Source organism: Heterocephalus glaber, unplaced genomic scaffold, assembly GCF_053883595.1.
Source record: "Heterocephalus glaber isolate CG9 unplaced genomic scaffold, H.glaber_assembly_v1.0 deba00001509, whole genome shotgun sequence".
In the NCBI taxonomy this organism is placed as follows: domain Eukaryota; kingdom Metazoa; phylum Chordata; class Mammalia; order Rodentia; family Bathyergidae; genus Heterocephalus; species Heterocephalus glaber.
This window is the reverse complement of record NW_028258325.1, coordinates 9651955-9677357: the sequence shown is the minus strand read 5'-3', so window position 1 is coordinate 9677357 and position 25403 is coordinate 9651955. Positions and strand designations below refer to the sequence as shown.

Sequence of the window (25403 nt, the reverse complement as noted above, 5' to 3'; positions counted from 1 at the left end):
GTGTGAGCATAGCACTATCAGCACCCCGGACATGTGACAACACAGAGACCAAGGAGAGAAGAGCACAAGGCTGGTGTGACAAGCTGTGGACAGTGACCAGGGCTGCCCTGACGGTGAGGGTGAGGGCTCTTTTCCGATGCAGACTCCACCGGAGATGGCTTAGGGCGGTGGGGCAGACCTTTGTGGCAAAAAGTAGGTATGGACAGAGTAGGAGATGGCCCGGTGTGACTGGATTCAAAGAGATCTCACCGTGTCTCTGACTTTCTGTCTCTCATCTTAGCTTCCATTAGACTGCTTACCGTTTTTGTTCTTATGGCAGAGATGGAATGAGGGATTCCTAAGCAGTGAAGAACACAGTCATAGAAAACACAGTCATGTATTATGGCTATGACTAGGGTCTCTACTTTCTTCTATCCTACACCGAGTGTTTAGAAATATGGCTGCCCTTGGGCAAAAGCCCATCAGATTTGTGCTGTATGGTTTCTGTGCACTCTCGCTCCATGCCTTCCCCCACTTGGATCAGATTACAGCAATCTGGTGCAATGAGCTAAAGGACAGAAAAGCTCAGGACATCATAGATCTAAGGGCATATTGTATTAGTTGAATACGCATTAGGTGTCAGAGGTATAACCAGGTTTGTTTGGTTTTTTGTTCCATGTCTTGCTTCATTTACTCTAATCTTCACTACAACCTATGACTAAGCATAATTATCCTTACCCTACAAATGGGGAAACAGATGCTCGGTGATGTTAGGTAACTTGCTTAGCTTTGTAGAGCTAGTTCAGGACCGTGGGGAGGACAGCCCCGGTGTGGTAAGTTGTCTCAGAATCCATACAACATCTTTGCGCTCCACCCAGTGGTCAATCCGTGGGAGTCTCTGGGTATCCGGCTGTACAGACACTTCAGGGATTGCATGTCTGGGCCCAGAAGTAGACCAGGATCTGAGGATAGAGGATCTGGGTTGTGGGTTGTCACAAAAGTCACATCAATTCACTCAGTAACACTGGATCCCCTTGGGGAGCTTGTCCATGTCTGATGATTCCCATTTCCATGTGGCAAATTGTAATTAGAGATCTACAGTGATATCATAATATTGTGAGTCAATTCCTTCTGTGTGTACAACACTGGAGGCTATGGCAGACTTCTCTTTTCTGTTCATAGGTTCGGGAGTCAGGCAGAGCTGGGTTTACATTCCAGCCCTGAACTTTACCTGCAGAAAGTTGCTTAATTATTCATAAGTGTTGCTTCTTTTTCACATTGGTCACCTCCTGGGGGCACTGGAAGGATGGAGTAGATCTGATTCATGGTAAGATGGCAGGAGGAAGAGCTTCCTTCCATATATCTGGCCAGTTTCAGTCTTCCTCCTCACAGAACACATAACCTGGTTGAGATGACATGAGAAGCTAATCCATTAAATGTTCTCGTGTGTCTCAGTTTCTCTGTCTGTCTTCCTTGGACTAGGTCTCTATCACTCCACATTTGCCATCTCACCTATGGGTTGCATTGTGTCCTCTGGAAAGATACCTTGAATTCCTAACCTCTGCTACTGGTGAATGTGACTTCATTTGGAAATAGATTCTTTGCAGATTTAATCAAGTTCAATCTTTAGGAGCCCCCACCCCTAATGACCCCAGCAATATGACTGGTGTTCTTCTAAGAATAGGTAAACACCATGTGAAGGCACTGAACCACGGACAGAATGTCATGTGGCCATGAAAACAGAAACTTAAGCAATTCATCTGTAGGTCAACTGGAAAAGCCAATTTCAGAATTCTAACCTGCATAACTCTAACATGTCTTTCTCTCTGTCTCTCTGTCTCTGTCTCGGTGTGTATGTTCTTCCCTCTCTTTTTTGAGGTACTGGAGATTAAACCCAAGGTCCCACTAAGCTACAGCCGCAGCACTTTTACAATTTTATTTTGAACAGGACCTTGCTAATTTGCACAGACTACTCTCAAACTTGCAATCCTCCTGCCTCAGCCTCCTGAATATCTATTGTTCTAAGCCCCTGAATAAGTAGTTTTATGTCAGCAGTCTTAGAAGAGACTGCAATTACCTAGCATGGTGATATTGTACTACTGAATGTGAGCCAATGCCTCTGGGGTAGTGTCTAGGTCAGGATGGTGGTAGTTGGACTCTTGAAGAAGAAGGAGGTAGTTTTCTATGATCACCTTTCTGTTCTGAAGTAAATAAGTGTACTCAGGGGAAAGTATGCAAAAGGAAGAGCTGAGACAAGGGAGGCAACCAAAATATATCGAGAAAGCTACTGTGTGCTTGTCGTGGCTCTGAGAGCATTACAAATATCTTACTTCATCCACCCGCCCTATACAGTGGGTGCTCTTTCTCTGTTTTCAGAGAGGAAGCAGCTTCAGTCTGAGATTGTAGATGCCCAGCTTAAGTTCTAACAGGAGCAAGGGGCCGAGCAATTCCAGACAGAGGTCCATCTAGTCCCACTGCTCCCCTGCCTCCACCCCCATTCTCTTTCTAGTGTATGGCGAGAGCAGATGAGACACAGAAATTGGGTAGTGGGGGCAAAATTCGAAGCAAAGGTAGCCATTATGAAGGGAGCACAATGGAGACAGCCAGGTGGGACACAGGGAAGTGGCTCGGACAGCGGTTAGGATGAGGGCTCTGCAGCCACCCTGCCTGCTTCCAGTGCTGCCCACCTCTGCATTGACTCAGTTTGCCTTGCTCCTTCTCCGTGTCTCAGCTTCCTGATGGGCCATGTGATAGGAACAGTGAAAGGAATTGTAAGGCTGTGGCAAGGCTTAAGTGAGAAATGCATAAAAGCATTTAAATCAGAGCCTGTCACAGTGCGAACACAACACAGGGCCTGTTGCTGTCATTACTTTTTATTATGCAACATGTGGCTGGGCCGGGGCTCTCTCCCAGGCCTTCCCGCGTGCGCCATGATGCCACCAGGTCTTTTGGGTGTGGATCTCAAGATGCCTTGCTGTCTGCTCTCTGCCACAGTGACTTCCAAAATCCCAGCCGAGCTGGAATACTATAGTTCCTATTAGACAACAGGCTGCCACGTGGTTAACAGCAGCTTTCAGGAGGCTTTTTGGTGTGTGGAGCGACTGCTGTGATATTTCTCAGCCATTAATGAGAAGAGCATCTGGAAGCCGAGGGCTAATGTGCTGTTTGCAGCCACTGGTTCTAACACTCATTTTAAAGGGTCTCTGCTTCCTAGTGCTCGCCCGTCTCTCTGCTGGCTCACCGAAGACACGGATGCGCCATCTTGAGCAACTGCACCTACCCCAAGCCAAGCTGGTTCTTCTCCTCAGCAAGATTGTTCATCTGTGGAAAAGTACCTCAATTTTGAAATATTTACACTGGGGTAGTGCATGTAAATGGTGTAAACTGGGAAATTTATTTATACCTCGGTTGTTGGGCTGTCCTTGACTATGTCCCTGCAGCGTAAGAGGAAGAAATTGAGTGTGACATGCTTAAGGGGCATTTTAAGACGCTTTATCCATTTCTTGATCCTAGTGAGTTTTTTCAAGGTTCAAAATGACCTTCCCTAAACTGACCAGACAACCATACTTCTTTACTCTCCTAGGATATGCTTATCCAAAAGACTGGGCCAAACCCAATACATAGATCTAGTAAAGTTTCAGGCATTTTGTTCAACTGTTGTGCATAGGAGTAGTGTGGTTATTAGGAAGCAGGGATTAGAATCATCTTCTCTAAGGATGATGTTACATTTCAGGTCCTAAGGGAAAGACCCCACCTTTATGTGTTTCTCTGTTAGGACTGTTAAGTTTTGGGGTTATTAATTTCAAATACAAAGTTATCTTATTTAAATTTAAAAAATTGCAAACTAGAGATGTGATCAAAACACAAAGTGGATGTTTAATTTTTAAAAACTACTACATCAAAAGGCACAGGGTCATTAATAGACCTCAATATACTCTCATTTACTTCAAACACACTTATCTCACCATCCTTGCCACTCTCCGGAGCATTTCTGGAGAATTTCTTTTATGAGTTTCTTTAGTTGCTCTGCTGTAGCTCCCTTGATGTCCTGAATTACTTTTCATGGTCATTTTAACTGTGGGGAAGAGCCAGAAGTTGCATAGTGCCAAATCCAGTGAATAAGGTAGATTAAGACATATCATAGTTTTTTATAAGCCTGCTTTTCCATTGAGTGACACTAGGCAGCAGCTGTGTTTTTGACCATTCCTTGTAAAGACATTCTTAAAAGAGGACTTCTAGACTTGATTCAGAAAGTAGCAAGAATGATGGATGGGCTAAGTGCTTTGAAGTAAGTGAGGGGGGAGTGCTTTGAAGGGAAGTTAATGGTAATATGTCTTTTAATGTAATAAAGTTTTAAAATTTGTGCTTAAATATTCATTGAACATTTTGATCATATGTTAAACTTGCTGGATTTGGGAAGAGGGAGGAAGGAGGCTTCTTCTTCTATTGGATGTGTAGCACCTTTGAGAGCTGGGCTAACACATAGGCTGTAATAAAAAATATGAGAATAAGAATTTTTTATTTGAGGTTCTCCAGAGAAACAACCAGTAGGATACGTGTATTTATTATGAAGATGTGGCTCACATGATCATGAAGACTGAGATGTCCTGAAAAGATCCACTGTCTGCATGCTGGAGGCTCAAGAAAGTAGGTGGTGTAATTCAGTCTAAGTGTGAAGCTTGGCAAACTGGAGGCTTAGGGTGTCAATTCCAGTCCCAGTCCAGGAGTCCCATGTCCTCACTCAAGCTGGAAGGCGGGAGAAAAAATGACGAGTTCCCCTTCCTCTGCCTTCCTGTTTGCTTCAGGCCCTCAGCAGAACGAATGATGTCCACCCACGTGGGAAAGGACAGCTGCAGCAAGGAGCCCACCTACTTGGTGCTGGTCTCGTCCATGACACCTACAGATTGTGCTTCATCTGAGCACTGTGACCCAGTCAAGTTAACAAACAGAAGAATTTTTTGAAAAGCACTTACAAGCTGCAGAGAAAAACAAAATAGTGCAAAAGGATATAATAACCTCCAAACAAATTACGTTTTAAAAATGTGTGAATCTCAAGACCTAAATATCACACAATAGCTAGAAAAATACAAAGAATACAAAGAAATAGAAGTTATTATCCCTGTAACCAATGTAAACAAATAGATTAAAATGCAGACACACACACACACACACACACACACACACACACACACCTTCATACCCGACACACAGTGTTCTATGAACACTGTTCTGTAAACACTGTTCTGTACCTTTGTTTTTCTTTTAATTTAATATATAGTAGACATTTTCATATTGGTACTTATCATTCCTGTCATTCCCTTTCTACCCTTCTAGATTATTCTTTGCAATGTTTCATGATATTTAATTCTATTAATTACCATACTTTACATATGAATCACCTATTAATGAACATGTATGTAGATTCTTTCTAGTTTGGATCACCTTATTTCTTTACTAAGCAATACTGCAATAAACATTGTTGGCCTTACATTGTTGAGTGCATGAGTGGGTGTATTTATAGAAAAAAATTATTTGGAGGAAAGTTTCTGAATTAAAGGGCGTATTGACAGAAATTGACCTTTTGCCAAATTGACCTTCAAAGAAGTGATGCCAATTTGTATTCCTATTACCAGTGTGTAAATACCTGTTTTCCCCAAATCTTGCCAAAACCTAATTTTGTAATTCTTTTAATCATTGTCAATCTGATAGGTAAAAATAGCAATATTCTGCTGCTTCAATTTGCATTGTTAAATCAATGAATTACAGTTTAGCTTCTCCTCATGTAATTCTAAACAATTTACATTTCTTTTTCTGAATCAAACACTTAGTAGGTAAACAATAAATGTTTACATATAGTGATTGTGCTATGATTCCTTTTATTATTTGAATGGATTCTTTATAGAGTAATAATTTACATTTTTAATATAGTTATTGCAGGTATTTATTTTCCTTTTTGCTATTTGTCTTTTAATTTTGTGCATGGGTTTTCGAGGAAGAAGCATTCAAAAATTTGACCTTTACTTTTGAATGTAGTCACATTTATTATTATTCCTAAATGATTTATACCTTTTAATCCCACTTAACATTTTATTCTTATTATTTTGAGTGATCACAGTGCCCTCAATAGGCCTCCTTTCCACCCTGAAACATTCCTTGTGTGGTCCCCAAATTGTCTTGTGGCTCATAAAGGTCCCCTTGACCTTCATGCTCCCTTCCTGTCCTTTCCACTGGTACCAGTATGTGAAGAAATCATCTGAATTTTCACTTGCTTCAGGAAGCCCTGCCTTTGCCCGGTGTTCATAGAAATGGACACCTGTCCCTGTAATGTGGTGAGTGCAGGGGGAAGTTTTGAGCAAGGTGTAGTGTGGACACAGTTTGGAAACTGTCCTGGGAGTAGGAAGGTGGCACTACAGAGAATCTTAGATGCCGTAGGAACCTGGAGTCAAGTGGGATACACTGGTCTTTGTGTTTTAAGTCAAGTGCTGGCTTGCCACTGGAAGAATGAGGATATGTAAAGTCTTTGCTCTTGTTGAGGCTCTCTGATGGGAATTCATTTGTAGACACTGTTCTCTTTGGGTTGCTTCTCCAACTGGCTCCATCGTTCATGGTTGGACACATGTAGAATGGACCTTGTGCATTGCTGGCATATGGGGTTTCCCAGTCTGGTCCTGGAAAGGTGGGCTGCAGTTAGAGCTGCCTGAGGGTGATGTTGAGCACATCCTCCCTCAGTGCTTACCTGAATCCCCCTGTGGGACTGCTGCTGCTGTCTGCTCTGCATCCCACCTTCTCTCCTTGCTTCTGGTAAGAGCTCTCTTGCATTCTCATAGTTTACTCTACTCAAGAGGGCAGATGCCTGGAGCTGACCTAGGAATTGGTACCCTGACTGAAGACCCAGGGTTCCCAGGGCCTCTAGGACCCATCCACTCTGAGACTGCAGTAACAACAGCTCCTCCATTCCCGAGCTCCCTAATTCTGTCTTCAGGCCCTGCACCTGGGGGCCCTAAATTGTCCTGGCTCCCCATGGTCCTACAGGCCAGTTCCAAACACACCCAGTTCCTTCATTTAAGTTAGAGTGAGATTCAGCTGAAAATTCACTACAACCCTAGCAGACACAAGAGCTCACCAGGGGCTCCAGATATGTGGAGAGGACCCAACTTAGCTCAGAGCATCATTATCTGGAGGGTTTCCATTGGAGAACTGAGGCAATGGTGGGCCTTTCATGCTTCTAGAACACAAGGGTAGGAATATTAGGTCCCCTTACACAAGAAGTAAATCGAACCCCCTGGAGAGTCAGAGAGTTGATGGATCTGAGGGAGTCCATTGCAATTTTTCTGAGGTGATGATTTTTCCCAGGCTAATTGTGAGCTGGCATTTGGGACCCATGCTGGTTTCTAGGAGTCAGAACCAGGAAGCTCCGTCATCTGTTTGTGATTTCAGGGCTCAGCCCACTCCACCAAAGGCCCTCTGGTGCCTTTGCTCCTTGGAAACACATGTAGCACATTTTTAGAAACCACACTGAGAAGCCCTCCCTGAGAAAGTGACTAAACACTGCTTAATATTCTAAAAACACAAACAGCCCCTGAGAAGCCAGTCATAAACTGCTTAGGGAAATCTGCTGCGGCTGACATTTGATTGGTAGGAACTGTAAACTTCCTTGCAATGTCAGTATTGTCAGTGAATACACATTAAGCTCACCTCAGTTCTATCCTGAAGCACCTTGGTTGCATTCACTTTCTTCTGCACATTTTGGACAGATGAGGCATGCTGGGACTCACGTTCCCTTTCCACACCTCTTGTTCTGTATTGTGTGGTATGGGTAGACTCATGACCCTCCAAAAGATGCATGGAAGTCCTAATCCTTGGTGCCCCAGATATCACCTTATTTGAAAAGTATCTTTGCAAATATAATTAGTTATGATGAGGTCACACTGGATGAAATAGGATTGGCTCTTGTCCTGTGTGACAAATGCAGAGGCTGGAGCGATCCAGGTCTAAGCCATGCATGCCAAATATTGGTAGCAAGTAGCAGAAGCTAAGAAGAACCAAAGAAGTATTCTTGCCTATCAGTTTCAGAGAGCACACGGACCTGTCAGCATCCCGATTTTGGACTTCTGGAATGTAGGACAAGCAGTTTCTCTTGCTACAAGTGGCACAGTTTGTGGTACTTGTTCTAGCTGCCATGCCAGTGGCAACCATCTCCTTATCCATCCTTCAGCAGCCTGTACCCCAGCCTCATCCTTTCATTTACTTGTTCATTAGGCACACACAAAGACTGTGCGTCTGAATTGGTGCAGGCAGCCATAGTCCTATCTTCAGGAGCTTAGCAACCGGGGTGGGGAGAGATGTGAAATGCTGACAGATGGTCCTTCTCTGCCTTAGCTTCTTATCATTTCCTCTCCTTAATCACACTGTTCACAAATCCTCAAAAAATGTTTTCTCTACTGTTGTCAGTATAACATGGTACACTCTTTTACAGTAAACATTTCTGTAAGCAAAAGGAGTACACTCTAAAACAACAATAAAAAATATAGTGTAATGCATATATAAGCCAGTAACATAGGTGTTCACAGTTATTGTCTAGTATTGTATATGCTACATAATTATATGTGCTACCCTTCAATACAACTGGCAGCAAACAGTAAGTAGCCAGTAAGATTGTTTATTCCAGGATCATCAATAAAGACATGAGTAGTGTGTTGCATTACAGCATCATGACAGCCACGATGTCACTAGGCACCAGGAATTTTTCAGCTCTCATATAATCTTATGGACTAACCATTGTATATGTGGCCTGTTATTGATGGACTTGTCATGATCTGGCACATGGCTGTAAATTGTTTTATATAAAAGTTAGCAAGAAATCTAGTGTGGCTGGAGGATACTCATCAAAGAGACACGTAATGACGACTAACATGAAGGGAGGCATTGGGGCACATGAGCTATGGTAAGGGCCATGGATTTCATTCTCAATGCATTGGAAAGCCACTGAAGATATGAATTCATTGCTTTTCCCTCTAGCTACACTGTGAGCAAATGTGGGCACATGGGTAAGAGTAAAGGGAAGAGACTAGTGGCAAATATCCAGAGGAGTGAGGAGTATGGCCAATACTTGGGTTCTAGAAGTGGAGGTTATATGTGCTCATATTTGACATATGCTGAAAGCTAGATCAGAGTTTATTGATATGAAGTGGGGGAACAGAGGGATGTGGCATGGCTGCTAGGGTGGAGTGTCAGTTTGATTGTTTTGGGATCTTCTCAGGGGATTGGTGGAAAATATTTCTTGGTGCATTTGAGTGGGTCGTGGAGGTGTGGCTTTGAGGTCTATTCTGTTCATCCTCATCTCTTTGGCACTGGCCCCCTGCTCTGCTACCCCACCACCATGAAGTGAGCAGATTTATTCCACCATACTTTCTGCCATGATGTTCCTACCTTAGAGACAAAAATTCCCTGAAACCTTCAGCCAAATCCAACCTCTCATCCTTTAGATTATATGTCAGTTATCACTTCCCAGGGATGAGAATGACTCTTACATGGGACTGTATCTGTAGTTTTGAGCTGAGCAAGTTGGTTGAACTTTGTGTCCTCATCTCTAATTCACATGTTAAAATCCTAACTCCAGTACCACAGGATGTGGCCATATTTGAAGATCAGGTCTTTCAATAGGTGTTTAAGTTAAAATAAAGTTCTTAGGATAAATGCTAATCCCATGTGATTATATCCTTATATAAGGAAAAAAGTCGTACACTTGGGAAGACACAAAAATCCATGTGTACATCAAAGGATGATCCTATAAAGATGCAGTGATAGCAGCCATCTGCAGCTTCAGAGAAAAAGAAATGAAACCTGCCTGTACCTCATCCTAGTTGACTAGCCTTTACAATCAGGAGGAAAATAAATCTGTCTTGTTTAAGCCACTCGGTCTGTGGTATTTTGTATGTTTGTCATTTATTACAGAAGAACTGTGAGCACAAGAGTGTGTTTGGGGGTAGTGATAGCACTGGTTGGAAATGAAGAGATCTGTTCATGACTTTCTTGAGACTGACATGCCTACTAGACATCTGGTTGCAGACACCTAGTGCTTGTTGAGATTCATTATACAGATACTGCTTGTCATCATGAGTGCAGGATGGGAATACCATTGAGGAGAGCCCAGAGAAGGACTCTGAGCATTGTGTCCTTCGACAATCCAAAGGACCCCAGAAAGAGAAGGAAATAATATCACCTCAAGGTAGGAGGAAACAGTAGAAAATGGTGTCACCTTAGAAACCTCAAGGAAAAAAATAGTTAAAGTGAGAGGGAGAAACAACTGTATCAAATGGCTAAGAGATTTTTGAGTCAGATGAGGAAGAAAATTGGCCACTGAAGAGCACAGTATTGAAGTTGTTAATAATTTTGAAAGCATATTTACCTAAAGTGGGCTAAAAGGAGAATAAAGGTAAGAAACTGGATTCATACCTGGAAAACTCTTTTGAGGAGCTGTATTTTTAGTGGAAGCAAAGAAATAGGGAAGTGGTTAAATAGAATGAGGGAAGATTAATGATGGGTTTTGTTATGACACATCTGAATGCTGAGTGACTAGTCCAGGAGGTGGAGTGGTAGGGGAAAGATTCAGGTGGTGAGAAAAAACATAATTGTAGAAGAACAATCCTTTAATATGTAAGAGAAGACAGACTCCAGATCAAGGAACTAACTTCAATATAGTGCTATGGGTTGAATGTACCCTCCAAGACTAATACTGAAATTTAACTATCATTATTATAGTATTAAGATATGGTGTCTTTAGAGGTGATGAGGTTAGCAGGGTTCTGCTTTTATGAGTGGATTGATGCCATATTACAGGAATGGGCTAGTTATGATGGGAGTAGATGCTTAATAAAAGAAAAAGTTCACACACATCCTTCCTCTCTCTGCCTCCCAAGTTCACTTCCCCTTTTCCATGGATGAAGTAGTATGAAAGCCCCTGCCAGAGACCAGTGAGATGTCCTTGGGCCTCTCAAGTGTGAGCCAATAAACTTCTACAATTTATAAATTGCCTGGTCACTTATATAATTGCCTGGTCTTCTATTCTGTTATAGAAGCAGAAAATGAATGAAGGCAGAGAGGAACAGGGATGTGTATCCACTTTAAGAAGATGTGAGCCAAAACACAGTTACAGATAGAGACAAGGTAGTGGACTCGGTTTTAAGAAGATGTGGACACATTTAAATGAAAATACACTTGTAAATGCTTTCTCAGTTTAATGAGATATGCAGTCACCAAATGAGCATGGTGGGAAGGGAGAATTAATATTTTTGAAAAGATCTGGGTAGATATAAAATAGTCATCCCACAGAGAAATAAAGTAAATTTATGAAGGCTATAAGTTAGCGTTGTACTCATGAGTCTAAAGAGAGGCTTGTGAAGTTTTTACTTGCTGTATTTTGGTACTTGGGTGCAGTAGCAAAATAGCAGAGAGTTGAACTTTCTTGGGACCAAGGTGATATGGAGCATGCCAGGTGAAAAGATGGTAAGATTGTAAGATCCAGGGTGTGGCCATGGGAACCACACCCTTGGGGCAGACACTGTAGGCAGAGGATGAGAGTTCCTGGCAAGCAGCCATGGAACTGGAAAGCCAGGCAGATGCAACAAGCAGATGCTGAAGGCACCAAATAAATCCATCTAACACTGAATTCCATGTCTCATTCCCTAAACGTGCTCCACCTGCTGGCTTCTCTATCTCAGTCAACAGTAACTCTTTCTAGTTACCTATGCCCCAAATTTCAAGCATAAATCACTTGAAGCGTTTAATTCCTCAGCAAATCCTGGTGGCTACACTTTGAAAATATGCACAGAATGCAACCACTGTCACCTGAGTTATTTATCTCTCAAATCACTGCAAGAGCTTGTCAGCTGTTATGCCATCTTCTATTCTGTTCTTCCATTCAGTAGGGCAGCTAGGGCAAACCTTTCACATGGGCACCTGCTCACACTGATCCTCTGCTCAAAATGCAATGGTGGCTTTAGCTCCCTCTCTGCTCCTGAGCTAACCTCTGAGACCTTTGATCTCTTCCTTCATCTCTCTGACCTCATTTTCTCCAGTTGCTCACTTTGCTCCAGCCATGCTAGCCTTCTTAGTTAGCTGAGAATATTCCATCCTCAAGTATTTTGTTGTCTGTAGAGTTGCTTCTGTCTGCAATTCTCTTTCCAGACACAAACACATCACTTGCTTTGTTGTCTGTCACCTTGCCCAACCTTTACCTTCTTAGTACAGCCTTCCTTCAATATCCCATTAAAAATTAAAACAATTCCACCTCTCACCCTCTCACCTAGCCTTTTTCAGCTTTACTTTTCTCTCTACTTCCTAGATATGTATGCATGTGTAATACAGACATTCTGGGTTTAATGACCAAGTCATAGACCTGGAACTAGATCACTGTTTGAATTGGTTAATAAATGAGTAATTGTATGTAGTATGTACTTTACAATATTCAGAACAAAGAAATGGTCAAAGGAAACTTCCAACTTAATGACTGGTTTTATTTGCATAACTCTTACACACAGTACTGTAATCTATAACAGAACATAAATCTATAGTATTATACTGTACAGTACAAACAGCAAAAATTATAGTACTATATAAACAAAGTGTACTGCACAAACAAACACTGAGGCTCTATCAACAAGATGCCTGGAACTGTACCAGAAAATAAGATGGGTTCTAAGTGTGAGTGGTGAGTCATAAGTTTAAAGAGTTCTTAAACAAGTCAATAAATGAGTGATACCTATATATCATATATATGTAAATATGTGGATATGTGTATATATTTATATCTTAGTTACTTTTCTCATTGAGGCAAAACACCAGACACTCAAAGTTAAAAGAGAAAAGTCTTATTTAGCTCACAGTTTGTAGAGGTTGCAGTTCATTGTTGACTGGCTCTGAGGCAGGGTGGCCCATGGCAGAGGGGCATCACAGAGGAGAAACAGTCCATGGCAGGCAGAAGCCAGCAAAAGCAAGCAATTGACAATAGCAGCTTCTTTCTGCCTCCCTTACATTCAGTCTAGGCTACCTGGCTTAGAGTGGGTGCCAAACCAATCAGTGGACTAATTTATTAATCATACGTCCTTAATCCCAACATCACACACTCTAGATCCAGCGACCTCTGAAAAAGCCACTTATGACTGCATGAGGCCTTGGGGGACATCTAGACACAGCCACAACATTTCTTCAGTAAAATGTACATCTACTATGCAACCCCAAGGCCCCACTCTAAGGTTATTTGCTTAAGAGAAATGAAAACACAAATATAATATTTTTCTATTCATAATAGTTGTATTTATAGTAACAGGAAACTGGACACAACTCAAATATCCATCATCTGGTGAACAGAAAAATAAAATTTGTCTTTATCCAATTGGAACTGCTCATTATTGAAGAAACTAGTGATACATGCAACATGGATAGAGCTCAAAATCATTATGCTAAGAAAAAGAAGCTAGACAGAAAGATTATGCACTGTACAATTTTGTTTATTCAAAATTCCCCCAAACCAAGGAAAGGATTGAAGCTCTAATGACAAAGCAGATCACTGGTGGCTAGGACCTGGAGAAATTCTGGGCAGACGGAGATGAGTTTCCTTTTTTGGACAATAGAAATGTTCTAAATCATGAGTGTAGTGGTATTTTTGCAACCTTATTTATATGTCAAAATATTTAATTTCACACTTAATGGTGTATGTATTTTTATTGCATTTAAATTCTAGCTAAAATTGAAGTAATTAGAATATTAATGTGTTATCTTATTTTCTGTGTCCTTTTAAAAATTAATTTTATTGGTACATTTTAGGTAAACAATATAATGACATTCATCATTGGGAACTTGTACCTTTACATGATGTATCTTGGTTCTTATTTTGTCCCCATTCTCCTGCCCTCCCTTCAACCCCTCCATCCCTCCCTATTTACAAAGACTTTGTTTCTATTTTTTCATTTTCTCATATTAATTCCATTGCCTTCTTTCCTTTCTGCTACCCCTCCCACTATGTCCTTCACTAGAATTGAGAGTGTAAGCTTGAAGACAATGTTTAGAACAAGTATCCTTGGCACATAATAGATTATAAGTACTTTGTTTGTAAATGAAAATATGTTCCATGCTGCTGGGCTATCTTCAAATTATATTTCTGTGATTATATTTAATATTCATCATTTACCATTTGTCCCAGCATGGACCATTTACTTTATATCCCTGAGCCTTGGTATTCTCATTTATAATGTTGAAATTAAAAATGAAATTTCTTTTATACAGTTGTCACAAAAATGAAATAATGCACTGAGTAATATCCTTATAGCACTATCTGCCCTACGATGAGAGCATAGTATGTCTGTTGCATCTCAATTTCTCATAACTGTTCAGTATACTGATTATTATTATTATTATGCATTTTTAAGATTAGAGACATTTATTTTTGCAATCTTATTGGCTGAAAGTTCTAGAACAAAATAAGTGCTTGTTAAACATTTTTTAAGTAGTGCTTGATTCTTTCAGTGTTTAAGAGCATAGTTCCTCTACCTTGTGGTATTTATATGTGATGTCACACTTTCCTGGAAGTGTTACACACACATACACACACGCAAACCACAGGCACATAAATAATCTTTGTATTTGTTGAGGTTTAAGTAGTTTTCATAACAAAATATTTCCCTGACTTCCCAGAAGAGGTCACATTACGGTGTCCTGCATTTTCCTAGTACTTTTCCTTCACACACTCACTAAAATGTTCTGTGAGACACTTCTATGGTTATGTGGGCAGTGGATGCTCCATGAGAACCATGTCCACAGTGGGGCCCATCCTGTCTCCAGCACCTGAGAGCCAGTTAACATGTCTCGACAAGAAGAAGAAAGCGAGGAGGATGAAGGCAGGTACTTCTGTTGGCAGGTTTGGAAAAGTTTTTATTTTGGATGACTATTTCATTTTATTTAGTTTATACTAAACAAATTTATTTTGTGTTGAAATCTAAGTCTGGACTTCCCAGCTGCCGGAACTGTAAGAAATAAATTTCTATTCTTTATATATTTCCCAGTCCAGGGTATTTTGTTGTAGCAACACAAAAGAGACTAACACACCCACTAAAGATAAAATGAAACAAATCCCAAATTCCTGCTTAGGATATCACAAATGCTATAAAACTGGCCTCCATAATAATTCTTAATTTTTAACGTAATAATATAATGATAGTGATGATATCAGCAATATTAATACCCACTTTCAGACTTGAAAGAAGGCTTCACATTACCTTCAGTCATGCAGCCCATTAGACCCCAGAGAGTTTAAGAAGTTTGTCCAATGAAGCAAACACACCCAGGAGCAGACCTGTATGCAAACATGGGCTTTGGATCTTCTATGTGTCAGGGTTTCTAACATTCAGCAATTGATACTCTATTTGTTATTACTGTTTTTTCCTATTTGTACAACAAAGCTGTCTTAATTAACCTGTAGACAGGTTAGAAGAACTAAATCCCGATCCCTTCTCTCCAGGCTTGCTGAGAACATTGTTGGGAAGAGTGTGGCTCAACACCCATACTATTTAGAAGCCTTGGAAGGAGAATGTGGAGAATACACATAGGCTGTATGTTTTAAGCATAAACTGTTTTGCAGCCAATGATTAATAATCTCAAAAATGAAAATGCCAGGTTTATCATCTAAATATTAGCCCACAGCCTTCAATTTGTTTTGGATAGGGATCAACAGTCATGCATAAGGCAGAAAAAGTCACCTCTGACACCACAAATCCCCTCTAAATATCAAGATCTATTTCAACAAGACATTCAGAAGTGCAGCCAGTCTCATTAATAACCCATTACATAAGCAGCATTTGCTTACTTTAATTATTGGGAACTTCAGTTATCATAGAAAACACAAACTTGTTTTTCAGGTATTGATCTGTGGCTGCTGTTCTTAGAAATCTGGTACCTGGTGATGATTACTCAGGGCTCTGATCATGCCCTGGAAGAACAGGGCTGGTCTGATCCCTTCCACAGCAGAGGTATCAGTCTAACAAAGCTTTGGTATTAAAATAAAATCCAGGATGTCTACCTCTGTTCTTCTCTGCTTAAAGATGGGGGAAAGGGGAGGGGAGGAAGGGAAAAAGGATTTAAAGAAAAAATCGAAGGAAAAGATGGAAACAAAGCTTTTGAAAATGGGAAAGGGAGGAAGGTTTGAAAGGAAGGAAGGAGAAAGGGACAAAAAATAAAAAAGAATTTGTACGTGTTATGCACACGCACAAATCCCCCACGATGTATACAATCATCGCGTACTGCAAACATGTAGCAATAAAAAATAAATTTGGGAAAACCATCCAGTTTTGCTTCCAGAGAAGTGTGCACAGTGACCTCAGCAGATGCTCTCCCCTTAGCCTCCCTATGCTTCAATTTCGTGGAATCCTCTGGCTTCCCAGAATGTTTTATTCTCTCACTTGCCTGCAGGCGTTCGTCCATACTGATATTCACTGAAGTTCTCTTATTCCTTTCTTACGTGGAAACTGAACCTCACCATGTAGGGCTGACTCTGGCATCACCTGCTTAGGAAGCCTCCTCCAACCTCCAGCTCCCTCTCCTGTGCCCCCAGCCTTCATTCCCGTGCTACATCCTGGTCCCTCCACTCAGCAGTTAAGCTAGGAGGAACCTTCCCTGGGAAAACAACTCCCTCCCTTAGCTTGGACAAATTCACTGTCCCTCTTCTGGGTCTCAGACCTCCAGAGGATAGTCTGCCAAAGAAGTGACCTTGAACATTCTATTAGCCTGTTGGCAGCTAACTGCTGGTCAATGGAAATAGACAGTTTTCTACTGAACTTTGTTGTACATAAATCACTAATGACCCAGGACATGGTCTAAAATGACGTGGCTATTGTGCTTCTCACTGTAGAAGATGTTAAAACAAATAGGGGACCTGACAACTGTGCTGATATAATTGCTGCCAGAAAAATGTCTTCCCTCATCTAAGATGGCTTTACGCTACACTGTTCTTGAAAACTAATCCTTATCCCTGCAAGGTATGCATGGTTGTGTATTTTCTTTAATATCTACTCATTTGATGATTAAGTAGAATAGAAGGGTATCTTACTCTGTTTTGGTTGTTTATGAGAATTTTTCACACTTTTTTCAGGCTGGAGAGTAAAAAAATCAAGGTACCAGCTGATTTGGTTTCTGGTGAAGGGTTGCAAGTGGCCACCTGCTCACTGAGTCCTCCTCTTTTTTGGTATATCCTTTTGTTGGTACATCTTATGTGTACAATATAATGACATTATTGTCATTATATTTCTTGTCCATTAGTATTTCTTTATATAGTTGGGTGCACTAGTGTTTGGTGCATAGATATTTATGATTGTCATCTCTTCCTCTTGGATTGTTCCCTTTACAAGGGTATAGTGTCCTTCTTTGTCTCTCTTAGTCAGTGCTGGTTTGAAATCCACTTGATCTGCAAAGAGGATAGCTACTGCTGCTTTTTTTCGGGTTCCCGTCACATGGAGTATTGTTTTCCACCCTTTAACTTTCAGTCTATGAGTTTCTTTATGAATTAAGAGTGTTTCTTGTATGCATCATATTGTTGGATCTTGCTTCTTGACCCATTCTGCCAGTCTATTTCTTTTGATTGGTGAGTTGAGACCATTAACATTGATGTCTATAACTCATACATATTGAGTTATCATTGTCATGACTTTTTCTTTTTGTTTGATCCACCCCCTTTGCTTTTAATTTCTTTTCATGCCCGGTGGATTCATTCTGCTGGGCTTCCTGGGGTTGTGATCCTCATTGTCTTTTCCTAGGATTTTGTCTAAAATTTTTGGAGTGTTGGTTTGGTATTCACGAAGTTCCTAGGGTGCTCTTTGTCACGAAAGTATCTTATTTCACCATCAATTTTGAAAGATAGTTTTGCAGGGTACATCAATCTGGGTTGGAGGTTGTTTTCCTTTAGGGCTTGAAACACATCACTCCAAGCTCTTCTTGCCTTGAGGGTTTGCACTGAGAAGTCTGCTGTGATTCTGATGGGCTTTCCTTTGTATGATTTGTTTCTTTTCTCTCACTACTTGTAGAATTTTGTTCTTCTGTTGGGTTTCTGGAATCTTAACAATTATATGCCTATGTGTAGTTTTTTTTGATCAAGGCTAGTTGGAGTCCTATATGTCTCACTTATCTGTATGTCAAATTCTTTTCTTTTGCTTGGGAAGTTTTCTGCCATCACTTCTGTAAACAGTTTTTTTATGTCACCTGCACTCTTTCCTGTTTCTTCATTGACTCTGATCAGTCTTATGTTATTTTTCTTTGCATCATCTAGCAGGTGCTGGATTGATTTCTCATGGTCCCTTAAAATTTTAAAGAATTTTGTCTTTTCCTGGTCACTAATTGTAATCTAATCTTCCATATCTGAAATTCTGTCTTCACATTGGCTCATTCTGCTGCATAGACTTTCAGTGGAGTTTTTAATCTCCTGGCAATCTCTTTGCATCTGTTTTATGGATTCCATTTGTTTGCTATGTTGTCATTCCATCATGTTCCTCAGCTCCTCTATTTTTTTTATCTGTATCCTCTCTAGATTTATTAATCATGTCTTGCACTATGGGCACACTCTTTGCTGTTATGTGAGAGATTATTTCTGATTTCATATTTTCCAGATCCAGTTTCATTGCTAGTTCAGGGACTCCAGGTGGTTGAGTATCAGAGTGTTCCATCTCGTTTCCCTTTGGGGTTGCTGTAGGTGATCTGGAAATCTGGTTTTGAGGCTTGTTTACCTGTCTTCTCATTTTGACGCTGGGGGGGGGGTGTTGTTCCTGCTGCCTGCAAGGCTCACCTCCTCTGTGCTGGGAGCCACAGCACACCTACCCAGAAGCCTCCTTTACACTAGGAGCCATGATGTGCCAACCTGGAAGTCTCTTCGCTGGGAGCTGTGGCACGCTGACCCGGAGGCCTCCTCTGTGCTGGGAGCTGGGACACACCTACCCAGAAGCCTCTTCCTGCCTGGGAGCTGTGGCACACTGACCTGGAAATCTCCTCTGGGCTGGGAGCCAAGGCATGCCGACCTGGAGGCCTCCTCTGTCCTCACTGAGTCCTCCTCCAGTGGAAGAGGCAGAGTATCTCTTCAGCATCTTTTATGGAAGCACTAATCCCATCTATAAGGGATCCACTCTCTTGAATGAATCACCTCCCCAAAGGTGATATTATGACTGGGTAAATAGGGTTTAACCATATGAATTTTGGAAAAACACACATATTCAGACCATAGCATTTATACCTTTCTCATGAGAAGAGAATTTGAAGGGGGTGAACATAAATGTAAGAATCAGAGCCCAGCTTGGAATGTCTTACTGAAACATTGGATTGAAACACTTAGACTTTGAGAGATGTACTGCTGGATGATTCTGGGTATCCTGAAGTGCCTGGGGGTAGAGCAAAGGGTTAGGCACTAGCAGGGTATGGATTCTAGATCCTGACCAATTCTTGTGGGAAAAGTTTAGTCATCACCACTGAGGGTCTTGGAAGAATGTGGCATTTGTGGAGTGGGAGGCTATAGATTGATTAATAATCTGAGAAATGTGAGCAGTCAATATTTCTTATGATTCCTTTTGTATTTTTAGGACACTCATTCCCTTTATTTTGGTCAGAGCTCTTGGAAGGCATTGTGGTGAGTGTTGGGATAGGAAGTAGATAGGGCAGTCAGATATTTTTCCTACTGGGGCTTAGAAATGTGGTCAGACAAGATACACAAAAAGTACAAGTGCTAAAAGCTGTGCACAGTGATTTCAGTCCATGATAGTAGTTATACAAGAGATACAAATGGGTATTTTTAGAGAGCACCTCATGTGGTAGAAGATAATTTGGGTAGTTTGTGAGAAGGAGAATTTGACCAGAAACATGACATAAAAGTGCCAGCAAAGCAAAAACCTTGAAGTAGTAGATTCTGGTGAGAAAAAAATAGCAAATGCATAAACCCCAAGGTGTGAAAACGAGCTGAGCACCTTCAGGGCACAGAAAGCGGACCATGTAGTTTTGATCCAGAGAGTAAGGAGGTGAAAAGTGAGAGAGATAATAAAGCAGGACAGGAAGAACTGTATCATAAAGACCATTGTGAAGGCTCTGGATTTTAAGTGTTAACAGAAGTATTGTAGGGTTTGTGCAATAAATACAATGCATGATCTCATTTTTTACAAAGTGGTGGTTGAGAGAGAATGGATTTTGGTGGTAGGAGAGATAGACTCTGGGAAATCAATTAGGAATCTATTGCCTTAGTCAAATTACAGATTATTGTGAGTTGCTGTGATTAGAGTGACATCATTGGCAATGAAAAGTGGTTGGGTTGAGGATGTTTTGGCTGCAGATGTGGCAGGATTTACTACTTTTAGAGCTATTTTTAGACTTACATTCTCACTTCCCTGCGGAAGTCATTCTTCAGTGGCATGGGATGTGTGTGTGTATCTTGGTGTGGTGATACTGTAGAAATGCAGCAGCAGGGCAACAACAATGGCTCAACTGCCCCTCATTCACTCTACTGCCCAGGCCCGTCCAGAAAGGGAAGACTAGGGCTGATACAGTCATGACCCTCAGGTTTGAGATGTGACAGCTGCAGAGTGACAGGTGGAGTAGATAGCAAAGTGCAGGAGCAGTTGGCAATGGTACCATACAGAGAAGACAGGAGACAGACTGCATCTTTCTCAGGTTTATAGAGGGATGTGGAATTTAGGGGATGGATGAGCCGAGGGATGAATGAGCTGTGCATAGCACACTTACCACTGAGTTGTCATTACCTTTGTCAAGCTGTTCACTAAATATGATCACCATGACAGGTAGAGGTAGGTTGAATTCACTTTTGTTTCCTAGTGCATGGCACAGAATCTGGCATCCAGTACCCATTAAGCTCCTGTTAAATGAATGGATGAATGAATGAATGAATAGTGGATGTGATTATGGAAAGGTATTTATTTGCAGACAGGCTTTCTTGTTTTCTACTATAAGCAAAGGTGGCAGTGACCTAAACTAGAGCCAGGAATCCTGCCTTTTCCTCCTTTTATCTTGATATTGCTCTATTTTTAAAAATTTTATTTACTTATTTATTTTTGGTACTGGGGATCAAACTCAGGACCTTGCACTTGGGAGGCAGTTGTGGCTCCACTGAGCTAAATCCCTGGCCCCTGATGCTGCTATATTTTCATCACTAAGAAATAGCTGAGCCTTCTCCAACAGTCCTCTTTTGCCTCTGGCCTTGCATGATGCAATTTGTATGGGGCAGAGAGAAATCGAGTACATTGGTACAAAATGTGAATACGCCCATTAACATTCTCCCAAAAAGTGTGGGGCTCCTTGGAATCAGCTTAGAGGTTTGGCTGGGGCCCCAGTCAGCACATTCTTGGAGATCTTGGAAAAGGGCAGGAACAGAATATTTACAGCGATGAAGAAATGGCCTCATAAAAATGCATAAGGGTGCATGCGTAAGTGATGACTCGGATGAAAAAAGCTGTGTTTACATACTGTTACACTAAAAATATTCACACCTCATCAAATTGTCAGTCTTGTTTGCTGGCAACAATGGGAATTTTCCCCCTGGAAGGCAGTAATAGCTCTCACCAGAGCACTGCACATTATGTCTCATTAATCCTTCCCAGATCCCAGCGAGGTGGGTGGTGAGGGTTAGGATTCCTGTTGTTTCAGAAGAAAATAGACTGAGAAAAATTCATTTCCCACTCTCTGCTTTCACTGTTTCATAGGATGATGATGTTTGAACTTGGACCACTGTGGTCCTTGGGACTCTGTCCTTCCAAAGGTCTTCCAATCTACTGCCCCGTGCATTTGAGGAAACAGAAGCTCAGAGGAGAGGGGTCAACCTGCCACAACCCTTCAGCTGCTCAGTGGAAAATCCAAGTCCAGCTCACTAATCTCTCACCAAAAGAAAAGCAGGATGGAAGAGAACACACGCTTCACATAGAAATACCTAAATGTCAAGTAGATGCCAAGATCTCTAGTAGGTTTAGGAATCACCATGACAATCTTTTAAAGACTGGCTTTGTTGTTATTATTAATTACAATTTCTGGATGAGAATTATTAAAATCAAGCATGAACTTTCCAGGATTCAAACCCGTTTATTTTATGCCAAAGCCAATGGGGCTACCTTAGTACCCTCCACTTAGTACCCACCGGTGAGGCTAACAGAGTGGAGGAGGCACTGTACTTCCTTCTTCATGTGGTCTGGCAGAGGAAAGATGAGTCTGGACATATACAGACCTGGATTCAGATGCTGGTCTCATCCTTGCTAGATTGGTGCCCCTGGATGAGTTAGGAAGCATATCAAAGCTCAGTTTTCTCATCTTACAGAAAAAAATAAATTTATTTAAATAAATAAATAATAAATGAAATATGGCCTGGTAGGATGGATATGAAAGTAAAATGAGAGAGAGACTAGAGAAAGTGACTGCTACACAGGACAATTCTATATCTATTTGTGCCCTCTAATCCTTCCCCCAATAGTAGCCTTGGATATTCTTTAATAATCCTCTTGGAGAACATTCCATACATTTCTATATTGTTCTGGCTTCCCCATCTGAGTGGACTTAGAGTGTCCAAGATGATTAACACCCTTCCTGTTGATTTTTTTTGTTTTATTAATTATCAGCTTGCATTTGCAGGGGTTACACTGTCAAGCTACATCTTAAAAGGTCATAGAGACGATTATTCAAGTTTCTTGGCAATAGGAATCACACAGTCAGCCCACTGACTGCTGAGTACATATTGAACATCTAAGATTGGGTAGGAAACTGGAAGGTAAGGCTTGGTGAGCTCAAAGGAGCAACAGGGAGAACTTCACTGTCTAGAAACTTTGTAATGTACCCTTTGTGATGCACCTTATGCCTTTGTGTCTGCTCTTCTTTTCTAGTGAAAAGGGAAAATAATTGTGAAAACTAAATGAGATAATACATACTGTATAATATACTTACTCAATACCTGGATCATAGAAGTGGTTTAGCTTTTACAGTTATTAATATCATTAGTCACATAGTTAGTGAAAGAAAATTCGTAAGTTAAAGATTTCCAGTGAAAAGTGTTCTGCAATGAATCCATTCACTATTCAACATCTTTAAAATAAATATTGAAAGCATATTAATTATAATTATATATGATACATACAGACTATATAACATTAATTATAAAACACCTATACATTATAGAGAATAACAGTAAAACAAACCACTATATGACACCATGAAATTTTCCTGAAATCCATCATATCCACACCCTCATCACAACCACAACTCTTTTTAGAGAAACCACAACTGTGGATTTTGTGTCAAAAATTTCCTTATTTATCTCTACATGATTTCTAAATATACATGATTTGATATATCATGTATGTTTTCATTTCTTAATAATAGTGTTAATTTTGCTTGCTCTTGGTATTTATTTTAATGGAATCTCATTTCTATCAGTCTTTTTATATTTGCTTTGTTCATCCCATGTTGTATTCTGTGAAGTATCTGTACTTTTCATACAGTTATAATTTATTCCCACATAAATATGCACAAATAGTGAACAGATATGGTGGAATTATGCATTCCATATTTCAGTTGGTTCCTTTATGATTTTTCCCTATTATCAGTTCATTTATCAATATTACTGTATAAACTCATGGTGTACTTGGGCAAAATTGTCATCAGGATAAATACATGGGAGTGAAACCAATGAATCTCCAGGTTTGAACATTTTCAACCTAAGCTAAAAAGGCCAATACCCTTGTTTTACAAAGCTGCTTTACCCATTTACAATCCCAGTAAATGTTCAGTGTTTAAGGGCAATGGTTATCTGACATCCTAGTCAGCACTTGATATTCTCAGTGTTTAATATTTGTCAACTTCTTGGATAAAAATTGTACCTCTTGGTGACTTGGGTTGGCATTTCTTTGATATTTTGTGAAAAGAAGACTATCGTTCAGTATATCTTGACCATTAAGGTTCTACTTTTATTGATTGACATGGCCCAATTTTTCTATTGATATTTGTCTTTAATTTATTGATTAATATAATCATATACAATGTAGATAGAAATTTCATCATTATACATTCCCAAACATCTTCTCTTGCTTTGTGGCTTGTCATTTTATTTTCTGCACCACTTTTGGGATGAACAGATGTTCTTAATATTACTAAGCATCATTCATTTCCTTATGATTTGGAATTCTATTTCTTGTTTAGAAACCCTTCCCATAGAGATGGCATAAAAATATTCTCTTATATTATATTCTGAAATCTTTAGAGTTTTGCTTTTCACATTTAAATACTTAGTCCACCTGGAACTGATTTTTGTATACTATGTGAGAAAAAAGTCAAATTTAATTTTTGTCTCATATGAATAACTAATTGCTCTAAGATCATTTATTGCATAGTTTATCTTTTGCCACTGATCTACAATGCTGGCTGTGATAGATCAAATATCTATGCATGTGTGAGCTTATGGTTTTTGCTTCCTTTTTCTTCTCATGTATTTATTTGTCTCTGCATATCCCAACACCAGCCTGTTTTAATTACCAGAACTCAGAAATAATGCATAATACTTTGAAAGATAAATTCTCATATTTTTAATCCTCAGGAGTGTATTTGTAACTTTTGAGCTTTGTTTTTTTATACAAAATATTTGGGTAAGCTTGTCAAGTTTCTTAAACAATAACCTGTTCAAATGTCTTTGAGTTACAATGATCTTATGGAATTGTAAAATAATTTGTACTGAAATGATTTAACTACTGAGTTTTCTTATCCATGAAAATCACATATATCACTGCTTAAGTTTTGTTCTTTAATGTATTTTCAGTGAAGTTTTATAATATTTTCAAAAGCCTCCTTCCCTATTACCTTTATGTCTAGGTATTTAATATATAATGTCATTATAAATTATTTCTCTTCTTAAATCTATTCTTTATTCATTTTTATATTAATTTGAATTTAAAAATCTGATTATGTAGCAAGTCTAATGATTAATCTGTAGATTTGCTGTTTTTTTCTGTGTGGACAATGGTATCATCTGTCCATAATGAGAGTTTGGTTCTTTCATTTTTTTGAAAATTATAACTTCTGTTCTTTTTCTTGATTTAGTATTCTACCTGGACTTCCAACAAGCCTGAATGAGTGAAATGATGATAAGCTTTATTTTCTCATTCCTGATCCCAGAGGCCTGATTTGAAACCGGATTCCTTCAGAGAAGATTTGCTATACCAATCTGGGAATACTTTAATCCAAATTTTCAGTAGGGGTTTTCAGGCCACCCAGTTACTGAAATTTGGAACAACAACCCTAATTGGAGGCTAACTCATGGTTCAGATTTTTAGGTGATTTGCCCTTTTCTGTCCAGGTTAGAGGTTTGAGACAAGGTAGTACCCTGGAATCCCTTTGAGGGAGGTATGTTTGCCCTTGAGCCA

At 40.1% G+C, this 25403-nt stretch overlaps 1 long non-coding RNA gene across 2 annotated transcripts in view; it reads left to right on the top strand.

Moving 5' to 3' along the window:
- The window catches only part of LOC110349665 (uncharacterized), a 96033-nt gene extending 71829 nt beyond the window's left edge, over positions 1-24204 (top strand). For both annotated transcript variants that reach the window (XR_015441280.1, XR_015441278.1), the window contains one exon: positions 21711-24204. This is a non-coding gene — a long non-coding RNA (uncharacterized LOC110349665). The remainder of the gene's footprint in view (positions 1-21710) is intronic.
- Positions 24205-25403: the final 1199 nt, after the last annotated feature.